Source organism: Stenella coeruleoalba (assembly GCF_951394435.1).
Source record: "Stenella coeruleoalba genome assembly, contig: scaffold_61, whole genome shotgun sequence".
NCBI classification, from domain to species: domain Eukaryota; kingdom Metazoa; phylum Chordata; class Mammalia; order Artiodactyla; family Delphinidae; genus Stenella; species Stenella coeruleoalba.
In genome coordinates, this window is record NW_027646361.1 from 145,263 (window position 1) to 166,713 (window position 21,451).

At 44.3% G+C, this 21,451-nt stretch overlaps 1 long non-coding RNA gene across 4 annotated transcripts in view; it reads left to right on the top strand.

The window, feature by feature from the left end:
* Window positions 1–21,451, top strand: part of LOC307181154 — a 2,002,597-nt gene that overhangs the window by 121,760 nt on the left and 1,859,386 nt on the right. For all 4 annotated transcript variants that reach the window (XR_013826033.1, XR_013826034.1, XR_013826035.1 and 1 more), the window contains exon 2: window positions 12,436–12,516. This is a non-coding gene — a long non-coding RNA (uncharacterized lncRNA). The remainder of the gene's footprint in view (window positions 1–12,435; window positions 12,517–21,451) is intronic.

Consider the following 21,451-nt stretch of genomic DNA (forward strand, 5'->3'; position numbering starts at 1 on the left):
GTCTTTTTGATTTTAATTTCCCTAAGCTATAGGACCATAAGTGGCAGTGCCCTAGGCTCTGTTGCTTTGTTTTTTAGATGTTTCAGGAAACACCATACACTTCTCCCGAGTGTCTGTTGGCAATTTACATCCCGCCCATCAGCATAACAAGGCTCCCAGTTCTCCATGGCCTGTCCTGCCTTTCTGGATTTTACACTTTTTTCAGATGGCCCTTTTGACCGGGGGGAAGTGAGACTTCATTGTAGTGCAGATTTCCTTTGCAAGCTTGCTTGGTTGGCCAAAAAGGGCGTATGCGTTTTTTCCTGAATATATTCAGGAAAAAACGCATACGCCCTTTTTGGCCAAGTGCATCATTGTGGACGTTCTGCCTCTTTTCCTATGCTTTCAATGCAATTCCAGTCTACCTCCTGAAATCGGTTTCCTGCAATTCTGCCCCGCTTTCAAGTCCTCTTGGCAGCCTTACTTCAGTCTATTTTTGGACGATAGCTGTCATTTATAACTCTGCAGGTTTGTGAATTACAGTGCCCCTGAGCTCCTTTCTTCAACTCGCTTTCTTGTGACCTGGCCGCAACACCGCAGGATGGCTTCAGGCCCTAATCTGGTTCCGGTACGGCACGCTGAGCCTTTGGTTATTTCCTCTTCCTGGTGGGAAATGAGAGTTAAATTTGCCCGTCCAGACACCTCCAGCTAGCCTCTCATTGGTTCTCGCTATTCCTGTTCATCTTCCGCAGAAATTGCAAACTGGGCCAAACAGGAGGTTAAAGGCGCTGACTCTCCAAGTGGGGAGAGTGTTAGTAAAGCGTCTGGAATGTTGCACCCGAGTACCAGGGGAGGAAAACTGAGACATATTTGAACACGTCTCCCGTTCACATGGTTGATCATACTTGGGTTCCACATGCATGTTTTAGCTGAAGGAAGAATACCTTAAACCTGGAGAGTTGAGACCCGTGTAATGGGTACCATGCAATATGACTTCAAAGGGTCTTCATTTGCTCACCGAACCTCTCCAATCCTATCACTGCTGCGTTTATGCCCCTGTAGACATGCTTGATTCTCTTTCGGAGACATAGCAATCCATAGGTTTTAAGATACTTACTAGTCAGGTACATTCTTAGGCGTTTAATATGCGGTGTTGAGTCCATTTCGTTGAGCAAGGAGTAGCTCTTGTCTATTCCATATTTGACTTAAGGAACTTTATCTGTGCTCATTTCAATCTCTGGTTTTATGCAGCACCCCAACTCACCTTTACCCTTAAGCAAGCATAAGTTGGTTTTCTAAATTTGAGACCCTGTTCTGTTCTGTAATTCAGTTCCTGTGTAGCCAAGTTTACATTCCGTGTATTACTGATATCTTATGATGTTTCTTTTTCTGTGTGACTTACTTCAGTTAGAATCATCATACCTGAATCCACTCATTGTGCTGCTAAGGGCCTGATGACACAGATTTCATTGCTGAGTGATATTGCTTTGTAAGTAAATACCACAACTTCTTTATCCATTTTTCACTTTCTGCGATGTTGAACTTGTACTGTAAACGAGGTTCTTGTAAACAGAGGCGTCCCAAACTTTGGGGTGGCTGTGTCTTTTTGATTTTAATTTCCCTAAGCTATAGGACCATAAGTGGCAGTGCCCTAGGCTCTGTTGCTTTGTTTTTTAGATGTTTCAGGAAACACCATACACTTCTCCCGAGTGTCTGTTGGCAATTTACATCCCGCCCATCAGCATAACAAGGCTCCCAGTTCTCCATGGCCTGTCCTGCCTTTCTGGATTTTACACTTTTTTCAGATGGCCCTTTTGACCGGGGGGAAGTGAGACTTCATTGTAGTGCAGATTTCCTTTGCAAGCTTGCTTGGTTGGCCAAAAAGGGCGTATGCGTTTTTTCCTGAATATATTCAGGAAAAAACGCATACGCCCTTTTTGGCCAAGTGCATCATTGTGGACGTTCTGCCTCTTTTCCTATGCTTTCAATGCAATTCCAGTCTACCTCCTGAAATCGGTTTCCTGCAATTCTGCCCCGCTTTCAAGTCCTCTTGGCAGCCTTACTTCAGTCTATTTTTGGACGATAGCTGTCATTTATAACTCTGCAGGTTTGTGAATTACAGTGCCCCTGAGCTCCTTTCTTCAACTCGCTTTCTTGTGACCTGGCCGCAACACCGCAGGATAGCTTCAGGCCCTAATCTGGTTCCGGTACGGCACGCTGAGCCTTTGGTTATTTCCTCTTCCTGGTGGGAAATGAGAGTTAAATTTGCCCGTCCAGACACCTCCAGCTAGCCTCTCATTGGTTCTCGCTATTCCTGTTCATCTTCCGCAGAAATTGCAAACTGGGCCAAACAGGAGGTTAAAGGCGCTGACTCTCCAAGTGGGGAGAGTGTTAGTAAAGCGTCTGGAATGTTGCACCCGAGTACCAGGGGAGGAAAACTGAGACATATTTGAACACGTCTCCCGTTCACATGGTTGATCATACTTGGGTTCCACATGCATGTTTTAGCTGAAGGAAGAATACCTTAAACCTGGAGAGTTGAGACCCGTGTAATGGGTACCATGCAATATGACTTCAAAGGGTCTTCATTTGCTCACTGAACCTCTCCAATCCTATCACTGCTGCGTTTATGCCCCTGTACACATGCTTGATTCTCTTTCGGAGACATAGCAATCCATAGGTTTTAAGATACTTACTAGTCAGGTACATTCTTAGGCGTTTAATATGCGGTGTTGAGTCCATTTCGTTGAGCAAGGAGTAGCTCTTGTCTATTCCATATTTGACTTAAGGAACTTTATCTGTGCTCATTTCAATCTCTGGTTTTATGCAGCACCCCAACTCACCTTTACCCTTAAGCAAGCATAAGTTGGTTTTCTAAATTTGAGACCCTGTTCTGTTCTGTAATTCAGTTCCTGTGTAGCCAAGTTTACATTCCGTGTATTACTGATATCTTACGATGTTTCTTTTTCTGTGTGACTTACTTCAGTTAGAATCATCATACCTGAATCCACTCATTGTGCTGCTAAGGGCCTGATGACACAGATTTCATTGCTGAGTGATATTGCTTTGTAAGTAAATACCACAATTTCTTTATCCATTTTTCACTTTCTGCGATGTTGAACTTGTACTGTAAACGAGGTTCTTGTAAACAGAGGCGTCCCAAACTTTGGGGTGGCTGTGTCTTTTTGATTTTAATTTCCCTAAGCTATAGGACCATAAGTGGCAGTGCCCTAGGCTCTGTTGCTTTGCTTTTTAGATGTTTCAGGAAACACCATACACTTCTCCCGAGTGTCTGTTGGCAATTTACATCCCGCCCATCAGCATAACAAGGCTCCCAGTTCTCCATGGCCTGTCCTGCCTTTCTGGATTTTACACTTTTTTCAGATGGCCCTTTTGACCGGGGGGAAGTGAGACTTCATTGTAGTGCAGATTTCCTTTGCAAGCTTGCTTGGTTGGCCAAAAAGGGCGTATGCGTTTTTTCCTGAATATATTCAGGAAAAAACGCATACGCCCTTTTTGGCCAAGTGCATCATTGTGGACGTTCTGCCTCTTTTCCTATGCTTTCAATGCAATTCCAGTCTACCTCCTGAAATCGGTTTCCTGCAATTCTGCCCCGCTTTCAAGTCCTCTTGGCAGCCTTACTTCAGTCTATTTTTGGACGATAGCTGTCATTTATAACTCTGCAGGTTTGTGAATTACAGTGCCCCTGAGCTCCTTTCTTCAACTCGCTTTCTTGTGACCTGGCCGCAACACCGCAGGATGGCTTCAGGCCGTAATCTGGTTCCGGCCCGGCATGCTGAGCCTTTGGTTAATTCCTCTTCCTGGTGGGAAATGAGAGTTAAATTTGCCCGTCCAGACACCTCCAGCTAGCCTCTCATTGGTTCTCGCTATTCCTGTTCATCTTCTGCAGAAATTGCAAACTGGGCCAAACAGGAGGTTAAAGGGACTGACTCTCCAAGTGGGGAGAGTGTTAGTAAAGCGTCTGGAATGTTGCACCCGAGTACCAGGGGAGGAAAACTGAGACATATTTGAACACGTCTCCCGATCACATGGTTGATCATACTCTAGGTTCCACATGCATGTTTTAGCTGAAGGAAGAATACCTTAAACCTGGAGAGTTGAGACCCTTGGAATGGGTACCATGCAATATGACTTCAAAGGGTCTTCATTTGCTCACCGAACCTCTCCAATCCTATCACTGCTGCGTTTATGTCCCTGTACACACGCTTGATTCTCTTTTGGAGACATAGCAATCCATAGGTTTTAAGATACTTACTAGTCAGGTACATTCTTAGGTGTTTAATATGGGGTGTTGAGTCCATTTCGTTGAGCAAGGAGTAGCTCTTGTCTATTCCATATTTGGCTTAAGGAACTTTACCTGTGCTCATTTCAATCTCTGGTTTTATGCAGCACCCCAACTCACCTTTACCCTTAAGCAAGCATAAGTTGGTTTTCTAAATTTGAGACCCTGTTCTGTTCTGTAATTCAGTTCCTGTGTAGCCAAGTTTACATTCCGTGTATTACTGATATCTTATGATGTTTCTTTTTCTGTGTGACTTACTTCAGTTAGAATCATCATACCTGAATCCACTCATTGTGCTGCTAAGGGCCTGATGACATAGATTTCATTGCTGAGTGATATTGCTTTGTAAGTAAATACCACAACTTCTTTATCCATTTTTCACTTTCTGCGATGTTGAACTTGTACTGTAAACGAGGTTCTTGTAAACAGAGGCGTCCCAAACTTTGGGGTGGCTGTGTCTTTTTGATTTTAATTTCCCTAAGCTATAGGACCATAAGTGGCAGTGCCCTAGGCTCTGTTGCTTTGTTTTTTAGATGTTTCAGGAAACACCATACACTTCTCCCGAGTGTCTGCTGGCAATTTACATCCCGCCCATCAGCATAACAAGGCTCCCAGTTCTCCATGGCCTGTCCTGCCTTTCTGGATTTTACACTTTTTTCAGATGGCCCTTTTGACCGGGGGGAAGTGAGACTTCATTGTAGTGCAGATTTCCTTTGCAAGCTTGCTTGGTTGGCCAAAAAGGGCGTATGCGTTTTTTCCTGAATATATTCAGGAAAAAACGCATACGCCCTTTTTGGCCAAGTGCATCATTGTGGACGTTCTGCCTCTTTTCCTATGCTTTCAATGCAATTCCAGTCTACCTCCTGAAATCGGTTTCCTGCAATTCTGCCCCGCTTTCAAGTCCTCTTGGCAGCCTTACTTCAGTCTATTTGTGGACGATAGCTGTCATTTATAACTCTGCAGTTTTGTGAATTACAGTGCCCCTGAGCTCCTTTCTTCAACTCGCTTTCTTGTGACCTGGCCGACACCGCAGGATGGCTTCAGGCCCTAATCTGGTTCCGGCCCGGCATGCTGAGCCTTTGGTTAATTCCTCTTCCTGGTGGGAAATGAGAGTTAAATTTGCCCGTCCAGACACCTCCAGCTAGCCTCTCATTGGTTCTCGCTATTCCTGTTCATCTTCTGCAGAAATTGCAAACTGGGCCAAACAGGAGGTTAAAGGTGCTGACTCTCCAAGTGGGGAGAGTGTTAGTAAAGCGTCTGGAATGTTGCACCCGAGTACCAGGGGAGGAAAACTGAGACATATTTGAACACGTCTCCCGATCACATGGTTGATCATACTCTAGGTTCCACATGCATGTTTTAGCTGAAGGAAGAATACCTTAAACCTGGAGAGTTGAGACCCTTGGAATGGGTACCATGCAATATGACTTCAAAGGGTCTTCATTTGCTCACCGAACCTCTCCAATCCTATCACTGCTGCGTTTATGTCCCTGTACACACGCTTGATTCTCTTTTGGAGACATAGCAATCCATAGGTTTTAAGATACTTACTAGTCAGGTACATTCTTATGTGTTTAATATGGGGTGTTGAGTCCATTTCGTTGAGCAAGGAGTAGCTCTTGTCTATTCCATATTTGGCTTAAGGAACTTTACCTGTGCTCATTTCAATCTCTGGTTTTATGCAGCACCCCAACTCACCTTTCCCCTTAAGCAAGCATAAGTTGGTTTTCTAAATTTGAGACCCTGTTCTGTTCTGTAATTCAGTTCCTGTGTAGCCAAGTTTACATTCCGTGTATTACTGATATCTTATGATGTTTCTTTTTCTGTGTGACTTACTTCAGTTAGAATCATCATACCTGAATCCACTCATTGTGCTGCTAAGGGCCTGATGACATAGATTTCATTGCTGAGTGATATTGCTTTGTAAGTAAATACCACAACTTCTTTATCCATTTTTCACTTTCTGCGATGTTGAACTTGTACTGTAAACGAGGTTCTTGTAAACAGAGGCGTCCCAAACTTTGGGGTGGCTGTGTCTTTTTGATTTTAATTTCCCTAAGCTATAGGACCATAAGTGGCAGTGCCCTAGGCTCTGTTGCTTTGTTTTTTAGATGTTTCAGGAAACACCATACACTTCTCCCGAGTGTCTGCTGGCAATTTACATCCCGCCCATCAGCATAACAAGGCTCCCAGTTCTCCATGGCCTGTCCTGCCTTTCTGGATTTTACACTTTTTTCAGATGGCCCTTTTGACCGGGGGGAAGTGAGACTTCATTGTAGTGCAGATTTCCTTTGCAAGCTTGCTTGGTTGGCCAAAAAGGGCGTATGCGTTTTTTCCTGAATATATTCAGGAAAAAACGCATACGCCCTTTTTGGCCAAGTGCATCATTGTGGACGTTCTGCCTCTTTTCCTATGCTTTCAATGCAATTCCAGTCTACCTCCTGAAATCGGTTTCCTGCAATTCTGCCCCGCTTTCAAGTCCTCTTGGCAGCCTTACTTCAGTCTATTTGTGGACGATAGCTGTCATTTATAACTCTGCAGGTTTGTGAATTACAGTGCCCCTGAGCTCCTTTCTTCAACTCGCTTTCTTGTGACCTGGCCGACACCGCAGGATGGCTTCAGGCCCTAATCTGGTTCCGGCCCGGCATGCTGAGCCTTTGGTTAATTCCTCTTCCTGGTGGGAAATGAGAGTTAAATTTGCCCGTCCAGACACCTCCAGCTAGCCTCTCATTGGTTCTCGCTATTCCTGTTCATCTTCTGCAGTAATTGCAAACTGGGCCAAACAGGAGGTTAAAGGTGCTGACTCTCCAAGTGGGGAGAGTGTTAGTAAAGCGTCTGGAATGTTGCACCCGAGTACCAGGGGAGGAAAACTGAGACATATTTGAACACGTCTCCCGATCACATGGTTGATCATACTCTAGGTTCCACATGCATGTTTTAGCTGAAGGAAGAATACCTTAAACCTGGAGAGTTGAGACCCTTGGAATGGGTACCATGCAATATGACTTCAAAGTGTCTTCATTTGCTCACCGAACCTCTCCAATCCTATCACTGCTGCGTTTATGTCCCTGTACACACGCGTGATTCTCTTTTGGAGACATAGCAATCCATAGGTTTTAAGATACTTACTAGTCAGGTACATTCTTATGTGTTTAATATGGGGTGTTGAGTCCATTTCGTTGAGCAAGGAGTAGCTCTTGTCTATTCCATATTTGGCTTAAGGAACTTTACCTGTGCTCATTTCAATCTCTGGTTTTATGCAGCACCCCAACTCACCTTTCCCCTTAAGCAAGCATAAGTTGGTTTTCTAAATTTGAGACCCTGTTCTGTTCTGTAATTCAGTTCCTGTGTAGCCAAGTTTACATTCCGTGTATTACTGATATCTTATGATGTTTCTTTTTCTGTGTGACTTACTTCAGTTAGAATCATCATACCTGAATCCACTCATTGTGCTGCTAAGGGCCTGATGACATAGATTTCATTGCTGAGTGATATTGCTTTGTAAGTAAATACCACAACTTCTTTATCCATTTTTCACTTTCTGCGATGTTGAACTTGTACTGTAAACGAGGTTCTTGTAAACAGAGGCGTCCCAAACTTTGGGGTGGCTGTGTCTTTTTGATTTTAATTTCCCTAAGCTACAGGACCATAAGTGGCAGTGCCCTAGGCTCTGTTGCTGTGTTTTTTAGATGTTTCAGGAAACACGATACACTTTTCCCGAGTGTCTGCTGGCAATTTACATCCCGCTCATCAGCATAACAAGGCTCCCAGTTCTCCATGGCCTGTCCTGCCTTTCTGGATTTTACACTTTTTTCAGATGGCCCTTTTGACCGGGGGGAAGTGAGACTTCATTGTAGTGCAGATTTCCTTTGCAAGCTTGCTTGGTTGGCCAAAAAGGGCGTATGGGTTTTTTCCTGAATATATTCAGGAAAAAACGCATACGCCCTTTTTGGCCAAGTGCATCATTGTGGACGTTCTGCCTCTTTTCCTATGCTTTCAATGCAATTCCAGTCTACCTCCTGAAATCGGTTTCCTGCAATTCTGCCCCGCTTTCAAGTCCTCTTGGCAGCCTTACTTCAGTCTATTTGTGGACGATAGCTGTCATTTATAACTCTGCAGGTTTGTGAATTACAGTGCCCCTGAGCTCCTTTCTTCAACTCGCTTTCTTGTGACCTGGCCGACACCGCAGGATGGCTTCAGGCCCTAATCTGGTTCCGGCCCGGCATGCTGAGCCTTTGGTTAATTCCTCTTCCTGGTGGGAAATGAGAGTTAAATTTGCCCGTCCACACACCTCCAGCTAGTCTCTCATTGGTTCTCGCTATTCCTGTTCATCTTCTGCAGAAATTGCAAACTGGGCCAAACAGGAGGTAAAAGGCGCTGACTCTCCAAGTGGGGAGAGTGTTAGTAAAGCATCTGGAATGTTGCACCCGAGTACCAGGGGAGGAAAACTGAGACATATTTGAACACGTCTCCCGTTCACATGGTTGATCATACTTGGGTTCCACATGTATGTTTTAGCTGAAGGAAGAATACCTTAAACCTGGAGAGTTAAGACCCATGTAATGGGTACCATGCAATATGACTTCAAAGGGTCTTCATTTGCTCACCGAACCTCTCCAATCCTATCACTGCTGCGTTTATGCCCCTGTACACATGCTTGATTCTCTTTCGGAGACATAGCAATCCATAGGTTTTAAGATACTTACTAGTCAGGTACATTCTTAGGCGTTTAATATGCGGTGTTGAGTCCATTTCGTTGAGCAAGGAGTAGCTCTTGTCTATTCCATATTTGGCTTAAGGAACTTTACCTGTGCTCATTTCAATCTCTGGTTTTATGCAGCACCCCAACTCACCTTTCCCCTTAAGCAAGCATAAGTTGGTTTTCTAAATTTGAGACCCTGTTCTGTTCTGTAATTCAGTTCCTGTGTAGCCAAGTTTACATTCCGTGTATTACTGATATCTTATGATGTTTCTTTTTCTGTGTGACTTATTTCAGTTAGAATCATCATACCTGAATCCACTCATTGTGCTGCTAAGGGCCTGATGACACAGATTTCATTGCTGAGTGATATTGCTTTGTAAGTAAATACCACAACTTCTTTATCCATTTTTCACTTTCTGCGATGTTGAACTTGTACTGTAAACGAGGTTCTTGTAAACAGAGGCGTCCCAAACTTTGGGGTGGCTGTGTCTTTTTGATTTTAATTTCCCTAAGCTATAGGACCATAAGTGGCAGTGCCCTAGTCTCTGTTGCTTTGTTTTTTAGATGTTTCAGGAAACACCATACACTTCTCCAGAGTGTCTGTTGGCAATTTACATCCCGCCCATCAGCATAACAAGGCTCCCAGTTCTCCATGGCCTGTCCTGCCTTTCTGGATTTTACACTTTTTTCAGATGGCCCTTTTGACCGGGGGGAAGTGAGACTTCATTGTAGTGCAGATTTCCTTTGCAAGCTTGCTTGGTTGGCCAAAAAGGGCGTATGCGTTTTTTCCTGAATATATTCAGGAAAAAACGCATACGGCCTTTTTGGCCAAGTGCATCATTGTGGACGTTCTGCCTCTTTTCCTATGCTTTCAATGCAATTCCAGTCTACCTCCTGAAATTGGTTTCCTGCAATTCTGCCCCGCTTTCAAGTCCTCTTGGCAGCCTTACTTCAGTCTATTTGTGGACGATAGCTGTCATTTATAACTCTGCAGGTTTGTGAATTACAGTGCCCCTGAGCTCCTTTCTTCAACTCGCTTTCTTTTGAGCTGGCCGCAACACCGCAGGATGGCTTCAGGCCCTAATCTGGTTCCGGCATGGCACGCTGAGCCTTTGGTTATTTCCTCTTCCTGGTGGGAAATGAGAGTTAAATTTGCCCGTCCAGACACCTCCAGCTAGCCTCTCATTGGTTCTCGCTATTCCTGTTCATCTTCCGCACAAATTGCAAACTGGGCCAAACAGGAGGTTAAAGGCGCTGACTCTCCAAGTGGGGAGAGTGTTAGTAAAGCGTCTGGAATGTTGCACCCAAGTACCAGGGTAGGAAAACTGAGACATATTTGAACACGTCTCCCGTTCACATGGTTGATCATACTTGGGTTCCACATGCATGTTTTAGCTGAAGGAAGAATACCTTAAACCTGGAGAGTTGAGACCCGTGTAATGGGTACCATGCAATATGACTTCAAAGGGTCTTCATTTGCTCACCGAACCTCTCCAATCCTATCACTGCTGCGTTTATGCCCCTGTACACATGCTTGATTCTCTTTCGGAGACATAGCCATCCATAGGTTTTAAGATACTTACTAGTCAGGTACATTCTTAGGCGTTTAATATGCGGTGTTGAGTCCATTTCGTTGAGCAAGGAGTAGCTCTTGTCTATTCCATATTTGGCTTAAGGAACTTTATCTGTGCTCATTTCAATCTCTGGTTTTATGCAGCAACCCAACTCACCTTTCCCCTTAAGCAAGCATAAGTTGGTTTTCTAAATTTGAGAACCTGTTCTGTTTTGGAATTCAGTTCCTGTGTAGCCAAGTTTACATTCCGTGTATTAGTGATATCTTATGATGTTTCTTTTTCTGTGTGACTTATTTCAGTTAGAATCATCGTACGTGAATCTACTCATTATGCTGCTACGGGCCTGATGACATAGATTTCATTGCTGAGTGATACTGCATTGTACGTAAGTACCACAAGTTCTTTATCCATTTTTCACTTTCTGCGATGTTGAACTTGTACTGTAAACGAGGTTCTTGTAAACAGAGCCGTTCCAAACTTTGGGGTGGCTGTGTCTTTTTGATTTTAATTTCCCTAAGCTATAGGACCATAAGTGGAAGTGCCCTAGGCTCTGTTGCTTTGTTTTTTAGATGTTTCAGGAAACACCATACACTTCTCCCAAGTGTCTGTTGGCAATTTACATCCCGCCCATCAGCATAACAAGGCTCCCAGTTCTCCATGGCCTGTTGCCTTTCTGGATTTTACACTTTTTTCAGATGGCCCATTTGACCGGGGGGAAGTGAGACTTCATTGTAGTGCAGATTTCCTTTGCAAGCTTGCTTGGTTGGCCAAAAAGGGCGTATGCGTTTTTTCCTGAATATATTCAGGAAAAAACGCATACGCCCTTTTTGGCCAAGTGCATCATTGTGGACGTTCTGCCTCTTTTCCTATGCTTTCAATGCAATTCCAGTCTACCTCCTGAAATCGGTTTCCTGCAATTCTGCCCCGCTTTCAAGTCCTCTTGGCAGCCTTACTTCAGTCTATTTGTGGACGATAGCTGTCATTTATAACTCTGCAGGTTTGTGAATTACAGTGCCCCTGAGCTCCTTTCTTCAACTCGCTTTCTTGTGACCTGGCCGCAACACCGCAGGATGGCTTCAGGCCCTAATCTGGTTCCGGCACGGCACGCTGAGCCTTTGGTTAATTCCTCTTCCTGGTGGGAAATGAGAGTTAAATTTGCCCGTCCAGACACCTCCAGCTAGTCTCTCATTGGTTCTCGCTATTCCTGTTCATCTTCCACAGAAATTGCAAACTGTGCCAAACAGGAGGTTAAAGGCGCTGACTCTCCAAGTGGGGAGAGTGTTAGTAAAGCGTCTGGAATGTTGCACCCGAGTACCAGGGGAGGAAAACTGAGACATATTTGAACACGTCTCCCGTTCACATGGTTGATCATACTCTGGTTTCCACATGCATGTTTTAGCTGAAGGAAGAATACCTTAAACCTGGAGAGTTGAGACCCGTGTAATGGGTACCATGCAATATGACTTCAAAGGGTCTTCATTTGCTCACCGAACCTCTCCAATCCTATCACTGCGGCGTTTATGCCCCTGTACACATGCTTGATTCTCTTTTGGAGGCATAGCAATCCATAGGTTTTAAGATACTTACTAGTCAGGTACATTCTTAGGCGTTTAATATGCGGTGTTGAGTCCATTTTGTTGAGCAAGGAGTAGCTCTTGTCTATTCCATATTTGGCTTAAGGAACTTTATCTGTGCTCATTTCAATCTCTGGTTTTATGCAGCACCCCAACTCACCTTTCCCCTTAAGCAAGCATAAGTTGGTTTTCTAAATTTGAGACCCTGTTCTGTTCTGTAATTCAGTTCCTGTGTAGCCAAGTTTACATTCCGTGTATTACTGATATCTTATGATGTTTCTTTTTCTGTGTGACTTATTTCAGTTAGAATCATCATACCTGAATCCACTCATTGTGCTGCTAGGGCCTGATGACACAGATTTCATTGCTGAGTGATATTGCTTTGTAAGTAAATACCACAACTTCTTTATCCATTTTTCACTTTCTGCGATGTTGAACTTGTACGGTAAACGAGGTTTTTGTAAACAGAGTCGTTCCAAACTTTGGGGTGGCTGTGTCTTTTTGATTTTAATTTCCCTAAGCTATAGGACCATAAGTGGAAGTGCCCTAGGTTCTGTTGCTTTGTTTTTTAGATGTTTCAGGAAACACCATACACTTCTCCCGAGTGGTTTTTGGCAGTTTACATCCCGCCCATCAGCATAACAAGGCTCCCAGTTCTCCATGGCCTGTCCTGCCTTTCTGGATTTTACACTTTTTTCAGATGGCCCTTTTGACCGGGGGGAAGTGAGACTTCATTGTAGTGCAGATTTCCTTTGCAAGCTTGCTTGGTTGGCCAAAAAGGGCGTATGCGTTTTTTCCTGAATATATTCAGGAAAAAACGCATACGCCCTTTTTGGCCAAGTGCATCATTGTGGACGTTCTGCCTCTTTTCCTATGCTTTCCATGCAATTCCAGTCTACCTCCTGAAATCGGTTTCCTGCAATTCTGCCCCGCTTTCAAGTCCTCTTGGCAGCCTTACTTCAGTCTATTTGTGGACGATAGCTGTCATTTATAACTCTGCAGGTTTGTGAATTACAGTGCCCCTGAGCTCCTTTCTTCAACTCGCTTTCTTGTGACCTGGCCGCAACACCGCAGGATGGCTTCAGACCCTAATCTGGTTCCGGCATGGCACGCTGAGCCTTTGGTTATTTCCTCTTCCTGTTGGGAAATGAGAGTTAAATTTGCCCGTCCAGACACCTCCAGCTAGCCTCTCATTGGTTCTCGCTATTCCTGTTCATCTTCCACAGAAATTGCAAACTGTGCCAAACAGGAGGTTAAAGGCGCTGACTCTCCAAGTGGGGAGAGTGTTAGTAAAGCGTCTGGAATGTTGCACCCGAGTACCAGGGGAGGAAAACTGAGACATATTTGAACACGTCTCCCGTTCACATGGTTGATCATACTCTGGTTTCCACATGCATGTTTTAGCTGAAGGAAGAATACCTTAAACCTGGAGAGTTGAGACCCGTGTAATGGGTACCATGCAATATGACTTCAAAGGGTCTTCATTTGCTCACCGAACCTCTCCAATCCTATCACTGCGGCGTTTATGCCCCTGTACACATGCTTGATTCTCTTTTGGAGGCATAGCAATCCATAGGTTTTAAGATACTTACTAGTCAGGTACATTCTTAGGCGTTTAATATGCGGTGTTGAGTCCATTTTGTTGAGCAAGGAGTAGCTCTTGTCTATTCCATATTTGGCTTAAGGAACTTTATCTGTGCTCATTTCAATCTCTGGTTTTATGCAGCACCCCAACTCACCTTTCCCCTTAAGCAAGCATAAGTTGGTTTTCTAAATTTGAGACCCTGTTCTGTTCTGTAATTCAGTTCCTGTGTAGCCAAGTTTACATTCCGTGTATTACTGATATCTTATGATGTTTCTTTTTCTGTGTGACTTATTTCAGTTAGAATCATCACACCTGAATCCACTCATTGTGCTGCTAAGGGCCTGATGACACAGATTTCATTGCTGAGTGATACTGCATTGTAAGTAAATACCACAACTTCTTTATCCATTTTTCACTTTCTGTGATATTGAACTTGTACGGTAAGCGAGGTTCTTGTAAACGGAGGCGTCCCAAACTTTGGGGTGGCTGTGTCTTTTTGATTTTAATTTCCCTAAGCTATAGGACCATAAGTGGAAGTGCCCTAGGTTCTGTTGCTTTGTTTTTTAGATGTTTCAGGAAACACCATACACTTCTCCCGAGTGGTTTTTGGCAGTTTACATCCCGCCCATCAGCATAACAAGGCTCCCAGTTCTCCATGGCCTGTCCTGCCTTTCTGGATTTTACACTTTTTTCAGATGGCCCTTTTGACCGGGGGGAAGTGAGACTTCATTGTAGTGCAGATTTCCTTTGCAAGCTTGCTTGGTTGGCCAAAAAGGGCGTATGCGTTTTTTCCTGAATATATTCAGGAAAAAACGCATACGCCCTTTTTGGCCAAGTGCATCATTGTGGACGTTCTGCCTCTTTTCCTATGCTTTCCATGCAATTCCAGTCTACCTCCTGAAATCGGTTTCCTGCAATTCTGCCCCGCTTTCAAGTCCTCTTGGCAGCCTTACTTCAGTCTATTTTTGGACGATAGCTGTCATTTATAACTCTGCAGGTTTGTGAATTACAGTGCCCCTGAGCTCCTTTCTTCAACTCGCTTTCTTGTGACCTGGCCGCAACACCGCAGGATGGCTTCAGACCCTAATCTGGTTCCGGCATGGCACGCTGAGCCTTTGGTTATTTCCTCTTCCTGTTGGGAAATGAGAGTTAAATTTGCCCGTCCAGACACCTCCAGCTAGCCTCTCATTGGTTCTCGCTATTCCTGTTCATCTTCCGCAGAAATTGCAAACTGGGCCAAACAGGAGGTTAAAGGGACTGACTCTCCAAGTGGGGAGAGTGTTAGTAAAGCGTCTGGAATGTTGCACCCGAGTACCAGGGGAGGAAAACTGAGACATATTTGAACACGTCTCCCGATCACATGGTTGATCATACTCTAGGTTCCACATGCATGTTTTAGCTGAAGGAAGAATACCTTAAACCTGGGTAGTTGAAACCCGTGGAATGGGTACCATGCAATATGACTTCAAAGGGTCTTCATTTGCTCACTGAACCTCTCCAATCCTATCACTGCTGCGTTTATTTCCCTGTACACACGCTTGATTCTCTCTTGGAGACATAGCAATCCATAGGTTTTAAGATACTTACTAGTCAGGTACATTCTTAGGTGTTTAATATGGGGTGTTGAGTCCATTTCGTTGAGCAAGGAGTAGCTCTTGTCTATTCCATATTTGGCTTAAGGAACTTTACCTGTGCTCATTTCAATCTCTGGTTTTATGCAGCACCCCAACTCACCTTTCCCCTTAAGCAAGCATAAGTTGGTTTTCTAAATTTGAGACCCTGTTCTGTTCTGTAATTCAGTTCCTGTGTAGCCAAGTTTACATTCCGTGTATTACTGATATCTTATGATGTTTCTTTTTCTGTGTGACTTACTTCAGTTAGAATCATCATACCTGAATCCACTCATTGTGCTGCTAAGGGCCTGATGACATAGATTTCATTGCTGAGTGATATTGCTTTGTAAGTAAATACCACAACTTCTTTATCCATTTTTCACTTTCTGCGATGTTGAACTTGTACTGTAAACGAGGTTCTTGTAAACAGAGGCGTCCCAAACTTTGGGGTGGTTGTGTCTTTTTGAGTTTAATTTCCCTAAGCTATAGGACCATAAGTGGCAGTGCCCTAGGCTCTGTTGCTTTGTTTTTTAGATGTTTCAGGAAACACCATACACTTCTCCCGAGTGTCTGTTGGCAATTTACATCCCGCCCATCAGCATAACAAGGCTCCCAGTTCTCCATGGCCTGTCCTGCCTTTCTGGATTTTACACTTTTTTCAGATGGCCCTTTTGACCGGGGGGAAGTGAGACTTCATTGTAGTGCAGATTTCCTTTGCAAGCTTGCTTGGTTGGCCAAAAAGGGCGTATGCGTTTTTTCCTGAATATATTCAGGAAAAAACGCATACGCCCTTTTTGGCCAAGTGCATCATTGTGGACGTTCTGCCTCTTTTCCTATGCTTTCAATGCAATTCCAGTCTACCTCCTGAAATCGGTTTCCTGCAATTCTGCCCCGCTTTCAAGTCCTCTTGGCAGCCTTACTTCAGTCTATTTGTGGACGATAGCTGTCATTTATAACTCTGCAGGTTTGTGAATTACAGTGCCCCTGAGCTCCTTTCTTCAACTCGCTTTCTTGTGACCTGGCCGCAACACCGCAGGATGGCTTCAGGCCCTAATCTGGTTCCGGCCCGGCATGCTGAGCCTTTGGTTAATTCCTCTTCCTGGTGGGAAATGAGAGTTAAATTTGCCCGTCCAGACACCTCCAGCTAGCCTCTCATTGGTTCTCGCTATTCCTGTTCATCTTCCGCAGAAATTGCAAACTGGGCCAAAAAGGATGTTAAAGGGACTGACTCTCCAAGTGGGGAGAGTGTTAGTAAAGCATCTGGAATGTTGCACCCGAGTACCAGGGGAGGTAAACTGAGACATATTTGAACACGTCTCCCGATCACATGGTTGATCATACTTGGGTTCCACATGCATGTTTTAGCTGAAGGAAGAATACCTTAAACCTGGAGAGTTGAGACCCGTGTAATGGGTACCATGCAATATGAGTTCAAAGGGTCTTCATTTGCTCACCGAACCTCTCCAATCCTATCACTGCTGCGTTTATGCCCCTGTACACATGCTTGATTCTCTTTCGGAGACATAGCCATCCATAGGTTTTAAGATACTTACTAGTCAGGTACATTCTTAGGCGTTTAATATGGGGTGTTGAGTCCATTTCGTTGAGCAAGGAGTAGCTCTTGTCTATTCCATATTTGGCCTAAGGAACTTTATCTGTGCTCATTTCAATCTCTGGTTTTATGCAGCACCCCAACTCACCTTTACCCTTAAGCAAGCATAAGTTGGTTTTCTAAATTTGAGACCCTGTTCTGTTCTGTAATTCAGTTCCTGTGTAGCCAAGTTTACATTCCGTGTATTACTGATATCTTACGATGTTTCTTTTTCTGTGTGACTTATTTCAGTTAGAATCATCATACCTGAATCCACTCATTGTGCTGCTAAGGGCCTGATGACACAAATTTCATTGCTGAGTGATACTGCATTGTACGTAAGTACCACAAGTTCTTTATCCATTTTTCACTTTCTGTGATATTGAACTTGTACGGTAAACGAGGTTCTTGTAAACGGAGGCGTCCCAAACTTTGGGGTGGCTGTGTCTTTTTGATTTTAATTTCCCTAAGCTATAGGACCATAAGTGGCAGTGCCCTAGGCTCTGTTGCTTTGTTTTTTAGATGTTTCAGGAAACACCATACACTTCTCCCGAGTGGTTGTTGGCAATTTACATCCCGCCCATCAGCATAACAAGGCTCCCAGTTCTCCATGGCCTGTCCTGCCTTTCTGGATTTTACACTTTTTTCAGATGGCCCTTTTGACCGGGGGGAAGTGAGACTTCATTGTAGTGCAGATTTCCTTTGCAAGCTTGCTTGGTTGGCCAAAAAGGGCGTATGCGTTTTTTCCTGAATATATTCAGGAAAAAACGCATACGCCCTTTTTGGCCAAGTGCATCATTGTGGACGTTCTGCCTCTTTTCCTATGCTTTCAATGCAATTCCAGTCTACCTCCTGAAATCGGTTTCCTGCAATTCTGCCCCGCTTTCAAGTCCTCTTGGCAGCCTTACTTCAGTCTATTTTTGGACGATAGCTGTCATTTATAACTCTGCAGGTTTGTGAATTACAGTGCCCCTGAGCTCCTTTCTTCAACTCGCTTTCTTTTGAGCTGGCCGCAACACCGCAGGATGGCTTCAGGCCCTAATCTGGTTCTGGTACGGCATGCTGAGCCTTTGGTTATTTCCTCTTCCTGGTGGGAAATGAGAGTTAAATTTGCCCGTCCAGACACCTCCAGCTAGCCTCTCATTGGTTCTCGCTATTCCTGTTCATCTTCCGCAGAAATTGCAAACTGGGCCAAACAGGAGGTTAAAGGCGCTGAATCTCCAAGTGGGGAGAGTGTTAGTAAAGCGTCTGGAATGTTGCACCCGAGTACCAGGGGAGGAAAACTGAGACATATTTGAACACGTCTCCCGATCACATGGTTGATCATACTCTGGGTTCCACATGCATGTTTTAGCTGAAGGAAGAATACCTAAAACCAGGGTAGTTGAAACCCGTGGAATGGGTACCATGCAATATGACTTCAAAGGGTCTTCATTTGCTCACCGAACCTCTCCAATCCTATCACTGCTGCGTTTATGCCCCTGTACACATGCTTGATTCTCTTTCGGAGACATAGCCATCCATAGGTTTTAAGATACTTACTAGTCAGGTACATTCTTAGGCGTTTAATATGCGGTGTTGAGTCCATTTCGTTGAGCAAGGAGTAGCTCTTGTCTATTCCATATTTGGCTTAAGGAACTTTATCTGTGCTCATTTCAATCTCTGGTTTTATGCAGCAACCCAACTCACCTTTCCCCTTAAGCAAGCATAAGTTGGTTTTCTAAATTTCAGTCCCTGTTCTGTTTTGGAATTCAGTTCCTGTGTAGCCAAGTTTACATTCCGTGTATTAGTGATATCTTATGATGTTTCTTTTTCTGTGTGACTTATTTCAGTTAGAATCATCGTACCTGAATCTACTCATTATGCTGCTACGGGCCTGATGACATAGATTTCATTGCTGAGTGATACTGCATTGTACGTAAGTACCACAAGTTCTTTATCCATTTTTCACTTTCTGCGATGTTGAACTTGTACTGTAAACGAGGTTCTTGTAAACAGAGCCGTTCCAAACTTTGGGGTGGCTGTGTCTTTTTGATTTTAATTTCCCTAAGCTATAGGACCATAAGTGGAAGTGCCCTAGGCTCTGTTGCTTTGTTTTTTAGATGTTTCAGGAAACACCATACACTTCTCCCAAGTGTCTGTTGGCAATTTACATCCCGCCCATCAGCATAACAAGGCTCCCAGTTCTCCATGGCCTGTTGCCTTTCTGGATTTTACACTTTTTTCAGATGGCCCTTTTGACCGGGGGGAAGTGAGACTTCATTGTAGTGCAGATTTCCTTTGCAAGCTTGCTTGGTTGGCCAAAAAGGGCGTATGCGTTTTTTCCTGAATATATTCAGGAAAAAACGCATACGCCCTTTTTGGCCAAGTGCATCATTGTGGACGTTCGGCCTCTTTTCCTATGCTTTCAATGCAATTCCAGTCTACCTCCTGAAATCGGTTTCCTGCAATTCTGCCCCGCTTTCAAGTCCTCTTGGCAGCCTTACTTCAGTCTATTTTTGGACGATAGCTGTCATTTATAACTCTGCAGGTTTGTGAATTACAGTGCCCCTGAGCTCCTTTCTTCAACTCACTTTCTTGTGACCTGGCCGCAACACCGCAGGATGGCTTCAGGCCCTAATCTGGTTCCGGCACGGCACGCTGAGACTTTGGTTATTTCCTCTTCCTGGTGGGAAATGAGAGTTAAATTTGCCCGTCCAGACACCTCCAGCTAGCCTCTCATTGGTTCTCGCTATTCCTGTTCATCTTCCGCAGAAATTGCAAACTGGGCCAAACAGGAGGTTAAAGGGACTGACTCTCCAAGTCGGGAGAGTGTTAGTAAAGCGTCTGGAATGTTGCACCCGAGTACCAGGGGAGGAAAACTGAGACATATTTGAACACGTCTCCCGTTCACATGGTTGATCATACTCTGGGTTCCACATGCATGTTTTAGCTGAAGGAAGAATACCTTAAACCTGGAGAGTTGAGACCCGTGGAATGGGTACCATGCAATATGACTTCAAAGGGTCTTCATTTGCTCACCGAACCTCTCCAATCCTATCACTGCTGCATTCATGCCCCTGTACACATGCTTGATTCTCTTTTGGAGACATAGCAATCCATAGGTTTTAAGATACTTACTAGTCAGGTACATTCTTAGGCGTTTAATATGCGGTGTTGAGTCCATTTCATTGAGCAAGGTGTAACTCTTGTCTATTCCGTATTTGGCTTAAGGAACTTTACCTGTACTCATTTCAATCTCTGGTTTTATGCAGCACCCCAACTCACCTTTCCCCTTAAGCAAGCATAAGTTGGTTTTCTAAATTTGAGACCCTGTTCTGTTTTGGAATGCAGTTCCTGTGTAGCCAAGTTTACATTCCGTGTATTAGTGATATCTTATGATGTTTCTTTTTCTGCGTGACTTATTTCAGTTAGAATTATCGTACCTGAATCCACTCATTATGCTGCTACGGGCCTGATGACATAGATTTCATTGCTGAGTGATACTGCATTGTACGTAAGTACCACAAGTTCTTTATCCATTTTTCACTTTCTGTGATATTGAACTTGTACGGTAAACGAGGTTCTTGTAAACAGAGGCGTCCCAAACTTTGGGGTGGCTGTGTCTTTTTGATTTTAATTTCCCTAAGCTATAGGACCATAAGTGGAAGTGCCCTAGGCTCTGTTGCTTTGTTTTTTAGATGTTTCAGGAAACACCATACACTTCTCCCGAGTGGTTGTTGGCAATTTACATCCCGCCCATCAGCATAACAAGGCTCCCAGTTCTCCATGGCCGGTCCTGCCTTTCTGGATTTTACACTTTTTTCAGATGGCCCTTTTGACCGGGGGGAAGTGAGACTTCATTGTAGTGCAGATTTCCTTTGCAAGCTTGCTTGGTTGGCCAAAAAGGGCGTATGCGTTTTTTCCTGAATATATTCAGGAAAAAACGCATACGCCCTTTTTGGCCAAGTGCATCATTGTGGACGTTCTGCCTCTTTTCCTATGCTTTCAATGCAATTCCAGTCTACCTCCTGAAATCGGTTTCCTGCAATTCTGCCCCGCTTTCAAGTCCTCTTGGCAGCCTTACTTCAGTCTATTTGTGGACGATAGCTGTCATTTATAACTCTGCAGGTTTGTGAATTACAGTGCCCCTGAGCTCCTTTCTTCAACTCGCTTTCTTGTGACCTGGCCGCAACACCGCAGGATGGCTTCAGGCCCTAATCTGGTTCCGGCACGGCACGCTGAGCCTTTGGTTAATTCCTCTTCCTGGTGGGAAATGAGAGTTAAATTTGCCCGTCCAGACACCTCCAGCTAGTCTCTCATTGGTTCTCGCTATTCCTGTTCATCTTCCGCAGAAATTGCAAACTGTGCCAAACAGGAGGTTAAAGGGACTGACTCTCCAAGTGGGGAGAGTGTTAGTAAAGCGTCTGGAATGTTGCACCCGAGTACCAGGGGAGGAAAACTGAGACATATTTGAACACGTCTCCCGTTCACATGGTTGATCATACTTGGGTTCCACATGCATGTTTTAGCTGAAGGAAGAATACCTTA